Source organism: Mustela lutreola, chromosome 5 (assembly GCF_030435805.1).
Source record: "Mustela lutreola isolate mMusLut2 chromosome 5, mMusLut2.pri, whole genome shotgun sequence".
In the NCBI taxonomy this organism is placed as follows: domain Eukaryota; kingdom Metazoa; phylum Chordata; class Mammalia; order Carnivora; family Mustelidae; genus Mustela; species Mustela lutreola.
Genome location: NC_081294.1, coordinates 161,981,752 through 162,001,376, shown reverse-complemented (window position 1 = coordinate 162,001,376; position 19,625 = coordinate 161,981,752). Strand labels below are relative to the sequence as shown.

General features: G+C 37.8%; 1 pseudogene; it reads left to right on the top strand.

The window, feature by feature from the left end:
• Nucleotides 1-1,346: 1,346 nt before the first annotated feature.
• LOC131831243 (olfactory receptor 2L8-like) lies at nt 1,347-18,192 on the top strand (annotated as a pseudogene).
• Nucleotides 18,193-19,625: the final 1,433 nt, after the last annotated feature.

The window sequence follows — 19,625 nt, the reverse complement described above, 5'->3', positions numbered from 1 at the left end:
GGGCTGCCCCCACCAGTCACCCCCAGCTCAATGCGACGGCAAGCTATGAAGGCTGCTGGGTTGGGGTAGGCAGTGTGGATGGGGGGCCGCTTCACAGGGCCCACTGGCGGGAGGTGAGGATTCTGGCTCCGACATGCTGCAGGCAGACGGGCTTCCCGGGCTGGCATCCGTCTCAGACACGCCAGGCACTAGGGAGCTGGCAGGTTCCCGCTGCTGTCGCCGCTGCCTCACCAATTCCTTCTCCTCAACCACGGTCTCCAGCTGCCTGGCAGCTTGCGGAGCACTTTGGGGCCTGGAGGCTGCCCTGGCCGACCAGCCCCCTGACCCCTAATTTCTACATCTGCACTGGTGCGACGCCGGGGGTGGGGGGGGGGCTGGGCAGGTGAAGGACTCTCAGGCGAGGAGGTGGCGGAAGATGAGGTGGATGGGGCTGTGACCTCTGGTGAAACAAGTTCCTGGGGCTTCTCTTGGCTGGAGGTTGGGGTCTGGGCCTCCATCAGCTCTTCTAAGCTTTTGTCAGCCTCCACTGGCTCCGGAAGTAGCTCATCAGATGCTCCTGAAGGTGGGAGATCCAGCCCATTGCTCTCACTCAGACACGAAGGCACCTCCTCACCATCAGACAGCACTGTGAGGACAGTCCCCTCAGCAGGCTCTGGAACTTCCTGCTCTTGACCGTTGGGGATGCTGTCAGCCTCCAGGGTTGGGCTAGGTGCAGAAGAGGGGAGAGAAAAGTTCTTCTCTGATATAGGCAGGATCTCAACAGCAACTGGCAACAGATCCTTAGGGGGCACAAGAAGAAGCGGGGACGTCTCAGAACTGGCCAAATCAGCCAGCTCCGGGGACTCGGTAGATGCCAATGCTTGTGCACACAGCTCTGTCTCAGACAGAGTATAAGACAAATATATATATATATATATATATATATATATATATATATATATATATATATTTGTCTTGTCATATATTTGTCTTGTCATATACTTTTATCAGTCTTTTTGTTTGTCTGTTTTTGTTTGTATACTTCATAAATCTTCATAAATCTTACCTTGGGGCCCATTTGGGCTGAACCTTCTCTTTTATCTTCCCTTTCTTTCTTCCCTTTCTTTCCTCTCTCTCTCTCTCTCTCTCTTTTTCTTTTTCTTTTCTTTTTTCTCCCATTTGGGTGGGAAATCTGATTGCTCAGAAGTGCTCCAGGATACACCTTGACTGCACCATAGTAGATACATCCAGCTACACCCGTTCAGCCATCTCTCACTAAAATCTCCAGGAGGAGGAATGACCAACAGAAGAAAAATACAGAGGATGGGCCTTCTGCAACAGAGCTAACGGCTATCAATATAGACAATATGTCGGAAAGAGAACTCAGGCTAGCAATTATCCAGGCAATAGCAAGGTGGGAGAAAGCCATGGATGACCAAATGGAATTGATTAGGGCCAAACTTAAAGCGACCAGAGAGGATGTTCACAATGTTAGAGAAGAGCTGAAGTCTCAATGATATAGTCAAATAAGTTCTTCATGAATATTTTCCCAATCTCGCGAATAGAATAAGTGTTCATGTACTAGTGGCCAAACGGTCCTCACCCAAGTTTATAGATTGCAGAAAAACATCAAGGCACCTGATAGTCAAATTGAGGAATCATAATTGTAGATATAATCTCTTGAAAGCCACTCAGACAAAGAGGCTCCTTACTTACAGAGGAAAGCCCATCAGAATAATGTTAGACCTGTCCACAGGGACCTGACAAGCCAGAAGGGGCTGGCAAGATATATTCAAGGCACTGAATGAGAACATGCAGCCAAAAATACTTTATCCAGCAAGACTGACGTTACAAATGGATGGAGAGATAAAGAGTTTCCAAGACCAGCAAGGCTTAAAAGACTATGCAACCACCAAGCTGACACTGCAGGAAATATTAAAGGGGGTTCTATAAAAGAGGCAAAATCCTAAGAATAGCATTGAGCAGAAATATAGAGACAATCTACAGAAAGAAAGATTTCAAAGGTAACACGATGTCAATAAAAACATATCTATCAATAATCACTCTCAATGAGAATAGCCTAAATGCACCCATAAAATGGCACAAGGTTGCGGATTGGATAAAATGACAGGATCCATGCATATGTTGTCTACAAGAGACCCATTTTGAACCTAAAGATACACCCAGACTGAAAGTGAAGAGATGGAGAAGCATCTTGCATGCCAATGGGCCTCAAAAGAAGGCTGGGGTAGTGATTCTCATATCACATAAATTAGATTTTAAGCTAAAGATTGTAGTCAAATACAGAAGGACACTACATAATTCTTTTTTTATTTATTTATTTTTTATTTTTTATTTCTTATAAACATATATTTTTATCCCCAGGGGTACAGGTCTGTGAATCACCAGGTTTACACACTTCACAGCACTCACCAAAGCACATACCCTCCCCAATGTCCATAATCCCACCCCCTTCTCCCAAACCCCCTCCCCCCGGCAACCCTCAGTTTGTTTTGTGAGATTAAGAGTCACTTATGGTTTGTCTCCCTCCCAATCCCATCTTGTTTCATTTATTCTTCTTCTACCCACTTAAGCCTCCATGTTGTATCACCACTTCCTCATATCAGGGAGATCATATGATAGTTGTCTTTCTCTGCTTGACTTATTTCGCTAAGCATGATACGCTCTAGTTCCATCCACGTTGTTGCAAATGGCAAGATTTCATTTCTTTTGATGGCTGCATAGTATTCCATTGTGTATATATACCACATCTTCTTGATCCATTCATCTGTTGATGGAAATCTAGGTTCTTTCCATAGTTTGGCTATTGTGGACATTGCTGCTATAAACATTCGGGTGCATGTGCCCCTTTGGATCACTACATTTGTATCTTTAGGGTAAATACCCAATAGTGCAACTGCTGGGTCATAGGGCAGTTCTATTTTCAACATTTTGAGGAACCTCCATGCTGTTTTCCAGAGAGGTTGCACCAGCTTGCATTCCCACCAACAGTGTAGGAGGGTTCCCCTTTCTCCGCATCCTCGCCAGCATCTGTCATTTCCTGACTTGTTGATTTTAGCCATTCTGACTGGTGTGAGGTGATATCTCATTGTGCTTTTGATTTGTATTTCCCTGATGTCGAGTGATATGGAGCACTTTTTCATGTGTCTGTTGGCCATCTGGATGTCTTCTTTGCAGAAATGTCTGTTCATGTCCTCTGCCCATTTCTTGATTGGATTATTTGTTCTTTGGGTGTTGAGTTTGCTAAGTTCTTTATAGATTCTGGACACTAGTCCTTTATCTGATATGTCGTTTGCAAATCTCTTCTCCCATTCTGTCAGTTGTCTTTTGATTTTGTGAACTGTTTCCTTTGCTGTGCAAAAGCTTTTAATCTTGATGAAATCCCAGTAGTTCATTTTCTCCCTTGCTTCCCTTGCCTTTTGCGTTGTTCTTAGGAAGATGTTGCTGCGGCAGAGGTCGAAGAGGTTGCTGCCCGTGTTCTCCTCAAGGATTTTGATGGATTCCTTTCGTACATTGAGGTCCTTCATCCATTTTGAGTCTATTTTTGTGTGTGGTGTAAGGAAATGGTCCAATTTCATTTTTATGCATGTGGCTGTCCAATTTTCCCAGCACCATTTATTGAAAAGGCTGTCTTTTTTCCATTGGACATTCTTTCCTGCTTTGTCGAAGATTAGTTGACCATAGATTTGAGGGTCTATTTCTGGGCTCTCTATTCTGTTCCATTGATCTATGTGTCTGTTTTTGTGCCAGTACCATGCTGTCTTGATGATGACAGCTTTGTAATAGAGCCTGAAGTCCGGAATTGTGATGCCACCAACGTTGGCTTTCTTTTTCAATATCCCTTTGGCTATTCGAGGTCTTTTCTGGTTCCATATAAATTTTAGCATTATTTGTTCCATTTCTTTGAAAAAGATGGATGGTACTTTGATAGGAATTGCATTAAATGTGTAGATTGCTTTAGGTAGCATAGACATTTTCACAATATTTATTCTTCCAATCCAGGAGCATGGAACATTTTTCCATTTCTTTGTGTCTTCCTCAATTTCTTTCATGAGTACTTTATAGTTTTCTGAGTATATATTCTGTGTCTCTTTGGTTAGGTTTATTCCTAGGTATCTTACGGTTTTGGATGCAATTGTAAATGGGATTGACTCCTTAATATCTCCTTCTTCTGTCTTGCTGTTGGTGTAGAGAAATGCAACTGATTTCTGTGCATTGATTTTATATCCTGACACTTTACTGAATTTCTGTATAAGTTCTAGCAGTTTGGGAGTGGAGTCTTTTGGGTTTTCCACATATAGTATCATATCATCTGCGAAGAGTGATAATTTGACTTCTTCTTTGCCGATTTGGATGCCTTTAATTTCCTTTTGTTGTCTGATTGCTGAGGCTAGGACCTCTAGTACTATGTTGAATAGCAGTGGTGATAATGGACATCCCTGCCGTGTTCCTGACCTTAGTGGAAAAGCTTTCAGTTTTTCTCCATTGAGAATGATATTTGCGGTGGGTTTTTCATAGATGGCTTTGATGATATTGAGGTATGTGCCCTCTATCCCTACACTTTGAAGAGTTTTGATCAGGAAGGGATGCTGTACTTTGTCAAATGCTTTTTCAGCATCTATTGAGAGTATCATATGGTTCTTGTTCTTTCTTTTATTGATGTGTTGTATCACATTGACTGATTTGCAGATGTTGAACCAACCTTGCAGCCCTGGAATAAATCCCACTTGGTCGTGGTGAATAATCCTTTTAATGTACTGTTGAATCCTATTGGCTAGTATTTTGTTGAGTATTTTCGCATCTGTGTTCATCAAGGATATCGGTCTATAGCTCTCTTTTTTGGTGGGATCCTTGTCTGGTTTTGGGATCAAGGTGATGCTGGCCTCATAAAATGAGTTTGGAAGTTTTCCTTCCATTTCTATTTTTTGGAACAGTTTCAGGAGAATAGGAATCAGTTCTTCTTTAAATGTTTGGTAGAATTCCCCTGGGAAGTCGTCTGGCCCTGGGCTTTTGTTTGTTTGGAGATTTTTAATGACTGTTTCAATCTCCTTACTGGTTATGGGTCTGTTCAGGCTTTCTATTTCTTCCTGGTTCAGTTTTGGTAGTTTATATGTTTCTAGGAATGCATCCATTTCTTCCAGATTGTCAAATTTATTGCCGTAGAGTTGCTCATAGTATGTTCTTATAATAGTTTGTATTTCTTTGGTGTTAGTTGTGATCTCTCCTCTTTCATTCATGATTTTATTTATTTGGGTCCTTTCTCTTTTCTTTTTGATAAGTCAGGCCAGGGGTTTATCAATTTTATTAATTCTTTCAAAGAACCAGCTCCTAGTTTCGTTGATTTGTTCTATTGTTTTTTTGGTTTCTATTTCATTGATTTCTGCTCTGATCTTTATGATTTCTCTTCTCCTGCTGGGCTTAGGGTTTCTTTCTTGTTCTTTCTCCAGCTCCTTTAGGTGTAGGGTTAGGTTGTGTACCTGAGACCGTTCTTGTTTCTTGAGAAAGGCTTGTACCGCTATATATTTTCCTCTCAGGACTGCCTTTGTTGTGTCCCACAGATTTTGAACTGTTGTATTTTCATTATCATTTGTTTCCAAGATTTTTTTCAATTCTTCTTTAATTTCCCGGTTGACCCATTCATTCTTTAGAAGGATACTGTTTAGTCTCCATGTATTTGGGTTCATTCCAAACTTCCTTTTGTGGTTGAGTTCTAGCTTTAGAGCATTGTGGTCTGAAAATATGCAGGGAATGATCCCAATCTTTTGATACCGGTTGAGTCCTGATTTAGGACCGAGAATGTGATCTATTCTGGAGAATGTTCCATGTGCACTAGAGAAGAATGTGTATTCTGTTGCTTTGGGATGAAATATTCTGAATATATCTGTGATGTCCATCTGGTCCAGTGTGGCGTTTAAGGCCTTTATTTCCTTGCTGATCTTTTGCTTGGATGACCTGTCCATTTCAGTGAGGGGAGTGTTAAAGTCCCCTACTGTTATTGTATTATTGTTGATGTGTTTCTTTGATTTTGTTATTAATTGGTTTATATAGTTGGCTGCTCCCACATTGGGGGCATAGATATTTAAAATTGTTAAATCTTCTTGTTGGACAGACCCTTTGAGTATGATATAGTGTCCTTCCACATCTCTTATTATAGTCTTTGGCTTAAAATCTAATTGATCTGATATAAGGATTGCCACTCCTGCTTTCTTCTGATGTCCATTAGCATGGTAAATTATTTTCCACCCCCTCACTTTAAATCTGGAGGTGTCTTCGGGCTTAAAATGTGTTTCTTGGAGGCAACATATAGATGGGTTTTGTTTTTTTATCCATTCTGATACTCTGTGTCTTTTGACAGGGGCATTTAGCCCATTCACATTCAGGGTAACTATTGAGAGATATTAATTTAGTGCCATTGTATTGCCTGTAAGGTGACTGTTACTGTATATGGTCTCTGTTCCTTTCTGATCTACCACTTGTAGGCTCTCTCTTTGCTTAGAGGACCCCTTTCAATATCTCTTGTAGAGCTGGTTTGGTATTTGCAAATTCTTTCAGTTGTTGTTTGTCCTGGAAGCTTTTAATCTCTCCTTCTATTTTCAATGATAGCCTAGCTGGATATAGTATTCTTGGCTGCATGTTTTTCTCGTTTAGTGCTCTGAAAATATCATGCCAGCTCTTTCTGGCCTGCCAGGTCTCTGTGGATAAGTCAGCTGCCAATCTAATATTTTTACCATTTTATGTTACAGACCTCCTTTCCTGGGCTGCTTTCAGGATTTTCTCTTTGTCATTGAGACTCGTAAATTTTACTATTAGGTGACGGGGTGTGGGCCTATTCTTATTGGTTTTGAGGGGCGTTCTCTGAACCTCCTGAATTTTGATGCTCGTTTCCTTTGCCATATTGGGGAAATTCTCCCCAATAATTCTCTCCAGTATACCTTCTGCTCCCCTCTCACTTTCTTCTTCTTCTGGAATCCCAATTATTCTAATGTTGTTTCGTCTTATGGTGTCACTTATCTCTCGAATTCTCCCCTCGTGGTCCAGTAGCTGTTTGTCCCTCTTTTGCTCAGCTTCTTTATTCTCTGTCATTTGGTCTTCTATATCACTAATTCTTTCTTCTGCCTCATTTATCCTAGCAGTGAGAGCCTCCATTTTTGATTGCACCTCATTAATAGCTTTTTTGATTTCACCTTGGTTAGATTTTAGTTCTTTTATTTCTCCAGAAAGGGCTTTTATATCTCTCGAGAGGGTTTCTCTAATATCTTCCATGCCTTTTTCGAGCCCGGCTAGAACCTTGAGAATTGTCATTCTGAACTCTAGATCTGACATATTACCGATGTCTGTATTGATTAGGTCCCTAGCCTTCGGTACTGCCTCTTGTTCTTTTTTTTGTGTTGAATTTTTACGTCTTGTCATTTTGTCCAGATAAGACTAAATGAAGGGGCAAGTAAAATACTAAAAGGGTGGCAACAACCCCAGGAAAATATGCTTTAACCAAATTAGAAGAGATCCAAAATCGTAAGTGGGGAGAAAGGGGATAAAAAAAAAAGAAAAAGAAAAGAAAAGAATTTTTTAAAAAAGAATACACCTATGAAAAATGTAAAAAAGAAAAAATATATATATTAGATAAACTAGTATAAAATCGTTAAAAAAGAAAAAGGTAACAGTTAAAAAAATTTTACCCGAAGGCGAGAAAAAAAAAAAATGAAAAAGAAAAAATTAAATTAACTGCAAGACTAAAAAAAAATCACAGGAAAAAAGCCATGAGTTCCGTGCTTGGCTTTCTCCTCCTCTGGAATTCTGCTGCTCTCCTTGGTATTGAAACTGCACTCCTTGGTAGGTGAACTTGGTCTTGGCTGGATTTCTTGTTGATCTTCTGGGGGAGGGGCCTTTTGTAGTGATTCTCAAGTGTCTTTGCCCCAGGCGGAATTACACCGCCCTTACCCGGGGCCGGGGTGAGTAATCCGCTCGGGTTTGCTTTCAGGAGCTTTTGTTCCCTGAGCGCTTTCCGTAGATTTCCAGAGGACGGGAATACAAAAGGCGGCCTCCTGGTCTCCGGCCTGGAGGAGCCGAGAGCCCAGGGCCGCACTCCTCAGTGCGCGCTCAGAGAACCGCGCCCAGTTACTCCCGTCTGCCTGACCTCCGGCCGCGCTCCGAGCTCACCGAGCCTGCGACCGGTTCACGGTAACACGGAGCTGTGAGCTTACTGTCGGCTCTGTCTCTGTAGCCGGCTTTCCCGTTCCAATACCCGCAAGCTCTTCGACACTCAGACACCCCCGATCCTTCTGTGACCCTGCGGGACCTGAGGCCACGCTGACCCCGCGTGGGCTTCGCCCCGGTTTAGCCTCTGGAGCGATGTCCCTCAGCGGAACAGACTTTTAAAAGTCCTGATTTTGTGCGCGGTTGCTCCGCCGCTTGCCGGGAGCCGGCCCCTCCCCCCGGGGTCTATCTTCCCGTCGCTTTGGATTCACTTCTCCGCCGGTCCTACCTTTCAGAAAGTGGTTGTTTTTCTGTTTCCAGAATTGCTGTTCTTCTTCTCTTCGATCTGCCGATGGATTTTCAGGTGTTTGCAATCTTTAGATAAGCTATCTAGCTGATCTCCGGCTAGCTGAAGCAGTCTCAGCTTGCTACTTCTCCGCCATCTTGACTCCTCCCCTCTCCACTACATAATTCTTAAAGGGACTACCCATCAAGATGATTTAACATTGTAAATATTTATTTATTTATTTTAAAAGATTTTATTTATTTGACAGATCACAAGTAGGCAGAGAGGCAGTCAGAGAGTGAGAGAGGAGGAAGCAGGCTCCCCGCTAAGCAGAGAGACCAATGTGGGGCTTGATCCCAGGACCCTGGGATCATAAACTGAGCCGAAGGCAGAGGCTTTAACCCACTGAGCCACCCAGGTGCCCCAATTGTAAATATTTATGTTCCCAGTATGGGAGCAGCCAATTACATAAGAAAACTGTTAATCAAGATAAAGAGTCATATTTATATGAATACATTAATAATAGGAGATTTTAACATGCCTCTCTCAGAAATAGACAGATCATCAAAGCAGAAAATCAATAAAGAAACAAGAGTATTGAATGACACATTGGACCAGATGGACCTCATAGATATATACAGAACATTCCACCCTAAAACAACAGAATACTCATTCTTCTCAGGTGCACATGGAACCTTCTTAAGAATAGACCACATACTGGGTCACAAATCAGGACTCAACAGATTCCAAAAGACTGAGATTAATCCCTGCATATTCTCAGATATCAATGCTTTGAACTGGAGCTCAATCATAAGGAAAAGTTCAGAAGGAACTCAAACACCTGGAAGCTAAAGACCACCTTGCTTAAGAATGCTTGGATCAATCAGGAGATCAAAGAACTGAAACAATTAATGGAAAACAATGAGAACAAAGACACTTCAGTCCAAAACCTATGGGATACAGCAAAGGCGGTCCTAAGGGGGAAATACATAGCCATCCAAGCCTCCCTCAAAAAAATTGAAAAATCCTGAACACAGCAGCCGTCTCCACACCTTAAAGAACTGGAGAATCAACAACAAATCAAACCAACTCCACACATAAGAAGGGAAATCATCAATATTAGAGCTGAGATCAAAGAGGTAGAAACCAGAGATACAATAGAACGTATCAATGAAACAAGAAGCTGGTTTTTGAAAGATTCAATAAGATCAATAAAGCATTGGCCACGCTAATCCAAAAGAAAAGAGAGAAACCCCAAATTCATAAAATTATGAATGAAAAGGGAGAGATCACAACTAACACCAAGGAAGCAGAAACAATGATCAGAAGTTATTATCAACAGTTATTATGCCAATAAGCTAAACAACCTAGATGAAATGGATGCATTTCTGGGAAATTATAAACTCCCAAAATTAAACCAGCAAGACACTGACAACCTGAGTAGACCAATATGTAGTAACGAGATTGAAGCAGTGATCAAAAAACTCCCCAAAACAAGAACTCAGGACCTACTGGGTTCCCTGGGGAATTCCACCAAACATTCAAAGAAGAAATAACACCTACTCTCCTGAAGCTGTATCAAAAAATTGAAGCAGAAGGAAAACTTCAAGACTCTTTCTATGAAGCCAACATTACCCTGATCCCCAAACCAGGCAAAGACCCTGCCAGAAAGGAGAATTTCAGACCAGTATCATTGATGAATATGGATGCTAAGATTCTCAACAAGATCCTAGCCAACAGAATCCAACAGCACATAAAAAAGATTATCCACCAGGACACCTGGGTGGCTCATTAGGTTGGATGACTGCTTTCGGCTCAGGTCATGATCCCGGAGTCCCGGGATCAAGTCCCGCATCGGGGTCCCAGCTCCACGGCGAGTCTGCTTCTCCCTCTGACCTTCTCCTCGCTCATACTCTCTTTCACTATCTCTCTCTCAAATAAATAAATAAATAAATCTTAAAAAAAAAAAAAAAGATTATTCACCATGACAAAACAAAAGTGAAAATGAATTTTTGGGACTTCATCAAGATCAAAAGCTTCTGCCCAGCAAAGGAAACAGTTAACAAAACAAAGAGGCAAGCCATGGAATGGGAGAATATATTCGCAAATGATAGTACAGACAAAAGGTTGATATCCAGGATCTATAAAGAACACCTCAAACTCAACCCACCCAAAACAGTCTTTTCAAAAAATGGGCAGAAGACACGAACAGACACTTCTCCAATGAAGACATATAAATGGCTATCAGACACATGAAAAAGTGTTCATCATCACTAGCCCTCAGGGAGATTCAAATTAAAACCACATTGAGATATCACCTTACACCAGTTAGAATGGCCAAAATTAGCAAGACAGGAAACAACGTGTGTTGGAGTGAATGTGGCGAAAGGGGAACCCTCTTCCACTGTTGGTGGGCATGCAAGTTGGTGCAGCCTCTTTGGAGAATAGTGTCGAGATTCCTCATGAAATTAAAAATAGAGCTTCCCTATGACCCTGCCATTGCACTCCTGGGTATTTACCCCAAAGATACAAATGTAGTGAAAAGAAGGGCCATCTGTACCCCAATGTTTATAGCAGAAATGGCCATGGTCTCCAAACTGTGGAAAGAACCAAGATGCCCTTCAATGAACGAATGGATAAGGAAGATGTGGTCTATATACACTATGGAGTATTATGCCTCCATCAGAAAAAATGAATACCCATCTTTTGTAGCAACATGGACGGGATTGTAAGAGATCATGCTGAGTGAAATAAGTCAAGCAGAGAGAGTCAATTTTCATATGGTTTCACTTATTTGTGGAGCATACCAAATAGCATGGAGGACAAGAGTAGATGGAGAGGAGAAGGGAGTTGGAAGAAATTGGAAGGAGAGGTGAACCATGAGAGACTATGGACTCTGAAAAACACCTGAGGATTTTGAAGGGGCCTGTCCTGGGAGGTTGGGGGAAGCAGGTGGTGGGTATTGGAGAGGGCACGGATTGCTTAAAGCACCGGGTGTTGTGTGAAAACAATGAATATTGGTACGCTGAAATAAATAAATAAGTAATATATATATAATATATAACTATATACTCCCCAAATTGGAAATTATTATTAAAATACTAGAAGGCATGAAAAAGTTCATGTATGAAATATATGTATAGCTTCAAATTTGATTTCATATTTGATTTCATATCATTTTACTTCCTTTGGGTATATATCTAGAGGTGAGATTGTTGGAATATATGGGAGTTTTACTTTTAACTTTTTGAAGAACCCTATACAATTTTCCATAAAGTCTGTAGTAATATATAATCCAATCAATAGTGCTCAAGTGTTGTTTTCACTACATTCTCTCCAAAATTAATAATTTTTTTTCAATTATTAATTATAAACATTTTAGGATTAGAATGGGATTAGAATTAGAATTAGAATAGGATTAAGCATTAATTATAAGCATTCTATAAGCAAATCTCGTTATTTTGATCTGCTATACTTATGAGGTAAAGATCAGAGAGTTGAATTCACTAATTCATGTTTACATTTCTAGTAAGTGACAGCTAGCATTAGATTTAGTATTGGCTCCAAAAGTCTGCAGCTCGTTTTGCAATAAAGCAAGATAAACTTCTTTTCAATCTGAATCCAATGTCAAAGTATATACTGGTGAATCAGATATAATTCCATATATCTGTCTACCTTCTTACCTATTTATCAGTGCTTATTCAACTATTGTGATATTTCATGAAGGTATATATAGGAGCACACAGATATATGAACATATAAATACTGTGCATTTTAGATCTCTGTTTACAATAAAATTTTAATATTACAAGCTCTATATCTATCTAAACAAATGAAAACACACATTGCTTAAATATTTAATAAGCACATTAATTCCTACGTCACTAAGGCATTTTGAACTCTGTACTGTTTTTCCATTTTAATAAAAATGCTGTTGTAAAAATATTAGAAGGCATGAAAAAGTCCATGTATGAAATCGCAGAGATACTGTAGGGACCTGTGCTTGGCTAGATTCCAGAGGATTCTCCTCTTAGTAATCTGATTCATTCTAGGAAAGTCATTTCACGATACTGTAAAATCTAGATAATAGCAATGCAAAATAATTATGTATGGACATACAGATACAAGTATGAACACATTTTCCAAAGAACCAAGGTGGACTTTGTGCAGCCAGTAGTTTTAAGGAAGTCCTGGGGGAAAAGATCTGATGGGTCTTTTAGAGAACTCTTCCCCTAGAGGTCAGTAAAAAACTTTAATTTGGTAAAGTTCACACAAAAGTATCACAGGGTTCTTGAAAAGAGAGAAAGCAATCCAAATTTGTATGAAAAACTGGTGGCGATTTTTTTTTTTTTAATATTCAGATGACTGTAAAAGTTTAGTCTGAGAACTCTTAAAACATTTTAGGCAAAAAAAATCTAGAAATTTCTTTGTTAAATGCACATTCTTTTTCCAACTATGCAATAATTGACGAAAATGATTGCAACCAGACTTATTTAGTGAACCCAATGATATTTCTCTGAGATTTGTTTGCTTCAGAAGAAAATTCTTCATTGTCTGGTATCTAGAGGACACATTTCCAAATTTGACACTGGATCACTATATAGTTTTAACTATATACTATGTAACTTTTTACATTTCATCACCTGGAATCCACATTTAATCTTTATCATAATGATCTTATATTTGAAAAATTGCTTTATTCTGTAAATATGTGCATCAATAAAGTGAGAGGTTTTTCAAATTTTATTTGCAACTGAATAAAAACATGGAAAACAGGGAAAATAATATATGTAATATAGATAATGCTTATTAAATATTCTTAAACTAAAATAAAAATGGTAGTATGCAAATTATTTATAAATACCATTATTTAGAGGAACTTCCTCATTATGATGTAGAAATAAACTGAATATATACATTTACAAAGCAATTTACAGAGGAGGTAATAAAGAGAAGGTTGATCTTTGTAAACAAAACCACCTAGGACAACTTTGGTATGGGGGCAGGACATGGGTCAGATTTCATTAAGAGAATCTGGAAGTGGTATGTGTATTTTCTACACTGTTGATTAAAGTTTTATGGTTGCCAAAAACAAGAGAAAATATGACTAAGACTGAAATTGAGAGGAAACAAGACATTTCTTGAAATGACAATACAGAAGCACTAAACCAATTTACTTAGGCTTAAATAATGTGTAGGTATTCTTCATGCTGTTTCATCAAAAGTGCATTTTTAGTTAATAGCTTTTAAATTTTTCTGTTAATTTCTTTTTAGTACTGAGTAGTTAAAAATAACCATTTGTTATTTCCTAATTGTTGCCTAAAATATTTAGTGTTAAGATAGGATTCTTTTTAAATAGAAATTTCACATATAAATATCTGCATCTATTTATCACCTATGTTAATACAAGAAATCCAAAGAATTCCCTTAAATCTCTGAAACTTGAGTGATCAACAGCAACTACCTGCATTCATATTGCTGGTAGTCTCAACCTCAAGAAACTTTGGTCAGGATTAAATAAAATTAACCCCTGGCACCAATCTTGACATGGTCAATGGAAGCGTATAGTCCTATCTTCTCTGCCATGTATGAACCTTCTTCAGGTTCAAGCCTTAGTTCTCCAACTCACTAAGAAACCATCTCTTTCCCTTTTTCTCCACTGTCTATTGTCAGTAATGCTGATGTTAGACCCAAAAGTTCTAGTGAAGTTTAAAAAGATTGAAGCAGGTGCAAATCTTTTGCAAAGTAAATAGAATGGTTCTCTTTACATCGTTGAGTAAAATTAAAGTAATGGGGAAATAATCTAACTATTTTAACATAAAAATATAATTCTACAGATCAGAATTTATAAACAGATATTCAATATCCAAAGTGGCTTCTGTGTCAGATGCAATATCTATTTAACTTATGAACACAACCAGCTCTCCCAGTTTTTCCTCTGCAAGTTGACTGTGACCACCCAATAACTGAAAATCAATTGCTTCACATAGACCCAGAACCATGATGGAAGTATTTAAACATAGTTTAGGAAATTCCTATCTGCAATAATTTGAGTACATGGAAATTACTAACTGAAATAACTTTTTTATCGCTTTAGTATATTATTCTAAGAATATATGGAATGGCATCAACAAACCACAGGATAGAATTATGATCCCATAACCTATGCCTCTTGACACCCAGGAAAAATGCTTCAAATTCATTTACATTTTTTTCCCAATACTTTCTCAGTTTTTTAAACAATATGCTCATCTCTAATACTTGATTTCTAAATCCAAAAATACCAGGCCACAGGCCACTGTGGATGATGAGTCATCCCATTCCTACATCATTAAGGTTTTAGCCTCCCCTTCCCATTCTGTAAACATGGTTACATACCATGTTACATTTGAGGGTATGCATCTAGAGCTTTATTCCATCTCCTAGAATTTATTGTTCACATATAAAATATGTAACAGTATTTGAAACGTGATGTTATTTTATATGCATGGCTGCATAGATTTCTTCTCATATTATCCTAATTTCTCTCAAGGTGAATTTAGAATACCAGTCTACCTCATTTTTTTTTAAAGATTTTATTTATTTATTTGACAGAGAGAGATCACAAGTAAGCAGAGAGGCAGGCAGAGAGAGGAGGAAGCAGGCTCCTGGCTGAGCAAAGAGCCCAATGCGGGGCTCGATCCCAGGACCTTGGGATCATGACCTGAGCTGAAGGCAGAGGCATTAACCCACTGAGCCACCCAGGCGCCCCAGTCTACCTCATTTTGAGGATTATCAAGAAATTGTTTTCAAGACAATATTGAGTATTTTCTTTTTTTAAAAATATTTTTATTTATTTATTTGACAGACAGAGATCACAAGTAGGCAGAGACAGGCAGAGAGAAAGGAGGAAGCAGGCTCCCTGCTGAGCAGAGAGCCCAATGTGGGCTTTATCCCAGGACCATGAGATTAAGCCTGAGGCTTAATCACTGAACCTCCCAGGTGCCCCAATATTGAGCATTTTCAAGAAAATACCATTTAATGATTATTTATTTTTATTTTCTGTGTTCTTTACATCATCACTCAATATTGTAACTCATATATTGGTTTAAAAAAAAAGTACTTTTTGTAATATTAACTTAAAAATAAATAAATATTGTGTCAAAAAAAAAGAATGTCATACACATTTACAGAAATGCCCATAAGTATATGTTGGGTCATCTTATATTATTCCTTTCACTCTATTATTTGTCCTAAGTGTCAAATTTTGTGTTTTACTGTGCTTTATGGTCAATTTTCATCAATTTATCTTTTCAAACATTCATTAAATTTATATTAATTATTATCATTTATCTTACAAAAGGTTTTTTTATTTGACACTTCATTTTATTTTTTTTTTTTGACACTTCATTTTAAATAGCACATGACATTTTTAGTACGGATTTAACAAATTCTCATTTTTCTCTGAAGATATCACATTTTGTTGTAAAAGTTTCTTGCATTTGTCTTTTTTAAATTTAATTTTATTTTCTCAGTGTTCCAAAATTCACTGTTTATGCACCACAACCATTGCTTCATGCAATACGTGCCTCCTTAATATCCATCACCAGGCATTTATGTAAGTCATTTTTAATTCAGTGTACATACATGGGTGTGTGTGTCTATCTTTCATACAAAGAATTCCTCAATATTATGATGGCTTTGGTCCTAGAAAAGTATCAGAGAGTAAAGCACTACAATCCTTTGTAGGCACAGCATGCCGGGCTTTACTCACTGATGGTATCCCTTCTGGAGAAGATTCTCTCCACTCCTTCCTACTTAGAATATTCTCAAAATGCCATTTCTCATACTCTTTTTAAGTGTCTGTTCCTTAAAATGTCTTCACCCAATGTGTTCTTAACCTTTCTATCTCTGATTCCACCCTTAACACTGTTTCCCACTTCATTTAAAGTTATGTAGATTTACTTATTTATTATGTTAGTTGAGTTTTATGACAGAGGTTGATACATATAGGAGCTAAACTCAGACTTATCAAAAAAACTGAAAGAGTTTTAAATACACAAAATCAAAAGGCCAAACAGAATAAGAAGAGGTGCCATAAAGTAATGCTAACTGTTGTATAATTATTGAGGAGCAGAATAATAATACAGATATTTTCAGAGTGTAAGCAGAGCCAAGGAGCAAAAATAAAATTTTAGAGAAAACTGTCAGGAAAGGAGTTTCTTTAAAGCATTTGAATATAGAGTGCAGAGGACCAAATCAGCTTCTTATAAATTATAGTTGTCAATAACTCTTCATTGTGATTTATGGGGGAAAAAGAAGTAGATAATAAGTCTTGGCATCAAAACAAACAAATGAACAAACCAAAATGATATATATCTACAGCGTAACCTGATAGACTACTATAATTTCAGAAATCTTAGGGCTTAATTAGAGAAAAAAAAAAAACACTGCCTATGTGTCATAGAATATATTTACATATGGGTCTATAATTTATGCATTTACAATGCTTTACAATGCATATATAAAAAGTACTAAGCCTGCCGTTGATAGTAACTAAACATACAGAAAAATAAAATATGGGTATGTTAATAAAGTCACAGAAATATATTATCCTTACAAATTTACACATTTCTATGAAATATTCTGGAGATTGACATTCGTATGACATCAAGATTTTTAACTATGAGGAAAATTTTTTTCAAAATATGCATTAATTTTTTAAGACCTGCAATGTGTCCTAAATAAGTCACAGTGGAACTAAAATAATGAATTAATAAGAGATTTGTTTTTTTTTTTTTTTCTGTACTTATTATGTGTCTCCCTTTAGGGGAAACTAAATTAATGACCCATAGAAAATATTAACCAAACATCAACTGATTTATTCTTATTGGGGTTATTCTCACCATGAAGAATTGTCCTGTTTTTCTTCATTCTGTTTTCTCCTTTTCCTAATGGCTCTGTTTGGTAACCTGCCCATGATCATCCTGGACACCCATCTCCACACACCCATGTATTTTCTACTTAGCTCCCTCATGGACCGGAACTATATCTCCAGGAATGTCCCCATGATGGTTTCTCATTATCTCTCTGGAAACAAATGTGCAACTCAGAGTTTCTTTTTCATTAATTTATCTGATGCAGATGGATTTTTATTGACCTCTGTGGCCTACGATCTTTATGCAGCAAATTTGCTTTCCTCTCCCCTATGCTCTTTGTATGAGCAAAAGAGTTTGTGTGGTGACCATAAGGGGATCTTTGATCATATGCTCAATCAACTCCTGTGCCTACACTGCATATGACTTCAGAATCCCTGATCCAAAGCCATCTACCATTTCTTTTGTGATGTTTCAGCCATCTTGACTCTGGCCTGCATGGACACCTGGGTCTATGAGTACACAGTGTTTGTCAGCATCACTCTCTTCCTTATGTTTCTATTCATTGGCACTGCATGTTCCTATGGTCTCGTTGTCCATGTTATCTGCCACATGCAGTCAACAGAAGGTAAGCAGAAAGCCTAAGCACCAATCTTACTCTGGTGACTTTCTACTATTCACCCTTTGTTTATACTTACTTAGCCCAAGATCCTACCAAACTCCACAGAGGATAAGGTTCTTGTTGTCTCCTATACCATCCTGATCCCAGTGGTCAACCCCACCATTTACAGCCTGAGAAACAAGATGATGGGGACCATAAGAAGAGTAATTCAGAGGATCTGCTCTGTAGATATGTAACAAAGTTTCCACTAGTCCTAGTTCTTAGAAGTCCATTATTTCACCTTGTACACTCTTTAAGAACAATGCCATTCCATCCCATTTCAGGATTTAAGACAAAGATTCCATTAATTCAGAAAAGTAATAGGGATTTGACAAAATAATTATATAGTACCAGTCACTCTATTTTTGTGGTAATTTTCTTTTTTTTCTTCTAAGTAATTTATTGAATGTAAGTTGATGTCTAAAAGTCACAGAGATTCTCGATAGTTTGTATACATAAACAATACTGTATATTAGACCACAATACCCAAAATATGGAAGGAATCCAGTTGTCCATCAACAGATAAATGACTAAAGAAGAAAAGGTATTTATACCATTATATAAATCTATACAGATGTATAAATAAATAAATATATATGTATAGATAGATATATAAATTATATCTATACGTGTGTAGATATTTATATAGATAGACAGTATATAGATATATAATATGTTATATATAGATAGATATGTATAGATAAATAGATATATAATACATATTAGACATCATATATAGGTATATAATATAATAATACTAAGCCATAAATGCAATGAATTATTGCCATTTGCAGTGACATGAATGAATCTAGAGAGTATTATGACAAGTGAAATAAATCACAGAAAGACAAATATCATTAACTTTTCACTCGTATGTGAATTCAGAAAAGATAGGAGCAAAGGGGAAAAAAGAAAGAGAGGCAAACCAATAAACAGACCCATAAATCTAAAGAAGGATGATTACCTAGGGGAAGGTGGTGGGAAGGTATTAAATAGGGAATAGGGATTAACAAGTACACTTGTGATGAGTACCAGGTATTGTATGAAAGTGTTGAATCACCATATTATACACCTTCAACTATCATTATGCTGTATATTAATTAACTGGAATTAAAATAAAATCATAAAACATGTTACATGGTGATAAATGACAAAACTTTAGCTACAATGGACAATTTGTATAGCAAGCATAGAATGTTTCCAAAAGAACCCCCTTCAATAACACTTAAGTGTATAATGCAGTTCGCTTTGCATTTAATTGTTGCAAATTGTTCTCAGTGTTTATGCTTGGAAACAGGAGTTTAAGAAAAAAGTTCTAGATCAATGACCAATCCTACTATTGATCAATTAATAAGGAAATATAGCTTAGTTATCCTTTGAAAAATGAACATATATAGCCATAAAAATCTCCCTCTCTCTCTCTCTCTCTCACACACACACACACACACACACATGAACATAAAACATATGAACAGAAACATATGAACATAAAATACAAAACACTGAATCATATTGAAACAAATTAATTTAGCACTCTTAAAAGTAGAGCATCCCTGGATTAAAGCCAATCCCTATCATAGCTATGGCTTTGTGAGTTTCCATTTCCACCTACAGTAGACAGACATGTTAT